Consider the following 1,385-nt stretch of genomic DNA (forward strand, 5'->3'; position numbering starts at 1 on the left):
ACAGGCAAGAACACTTGGGAAGGATTTTAATAGTCCAGGGAATAATGCCAAAATGAGGTGGTGGCAGTACATGAAGTTCAGTTTCTGCATGGTAAAGAAAATAATCATCTCAGTGAAGAGGATAGGAAATGGTCTTTGCCAACCACGTATCAGAGAAGGGATTAATATTCAGGAAATACAAAGAACTGCAAAAAGTTAAATAAAAAACTAAAACAGTCCAGTTAACAAACGGAGTAATGAAATGAGTTGACAGTCCTCAAAAGGAGAAATACAAATGGCTTAGAAACACTCACCTTACCTGTGAGAAAAATGCAAATGAAAACTGCTTTGAGGATCCATTTCATTCTGATTAGAATGGCTATCATTAACATAACAAATGGCATCACATGGTGGAGAGGTTATTCATTCTGGTAGGCCTCTAAACTTGTGCAGCCATTATGGAAATAAGTTTAGGGGTTATAAAAAGTATTTAAATTAGAACTACCATATGAGACAGCTATTTTTCTCTGGGGAATATACCGAAAGGATGCTACATCATTATACCACACATATACTTGTATGTCCAAGTTAAATGCTGGACCATTCACAGTATACAGGATATGGAACCAACTTCCTTGTCCATCAAAAGATGACAAAGATGGACAAAGAAAATGTGGTACATACACAAATGGAATTTTATGCCATAAAGAAAATTAAATCATGACATTTACAAGAAAATGGATGTAACTTGAAATTATATTAGGCAAGATAAGTCAGACTCAGGAAAATGCTGCATGTTTTTTTCTATTATGCAGAATCTAGATTTGTAATTATATACATGTGTGTGTTTTTATCTTTCTCGTGTGTGCTTGTATGAATGCGCTTCCTTGTGTATGTCTGCATGAAGGTCATGAAAGGGACTCATGAGAGAGGAAGAAGAATTCCTAAGTAAGTTGGGAAAAAGACGGTAATGGCACACATGTGATGTGTAAGCAGGAGAAGTGACAATCTGGGAGAGGAAAGAGTATTAATCCACAGTGAGTAGGTGATATAAATAAGATAGTGGGGGGAAGGAAATGAATCAGAGCAAAGTATAATCACACACACATCGTTGAAAAACTCATTACTTTGTATGCTAACTAAAAAAGTTAATACAAAAATAAATATATAAAATATCAAATTATGTCCAAATAACTTGACGCTTTACAAGAAATGGTCAAATAATTTAAAAAATGTCCATCATTAAATAAAGTACAATTCACAATATCTTTTACTCAATAAAAGGTTATCTTTTAAAGAAGCAGAAAGTTTTTTGTTTTGTTTTGGTTTTGGCCACATCTACTGTGAGAATCAAGAACATTCTCACCAGTCAGACTGTTGACATTCCAGAAAATGTCAACATTACT

This window comes from Psammomys obesus, unplaced genomic scaffold (assembly GCF_907164565.1).
Source record: "Psammomys obesus unplaced genomic scaffold, mPsaObe1.curated_primary_1811, whole genome shotgun sequence".
In the NCBI taxonomy this organism is placed as follows: Eukaryota; Metazoa; Chordata; class Mammalia; order Rodentia; family Muridae; genus Psammomys; species Psammomys obesus.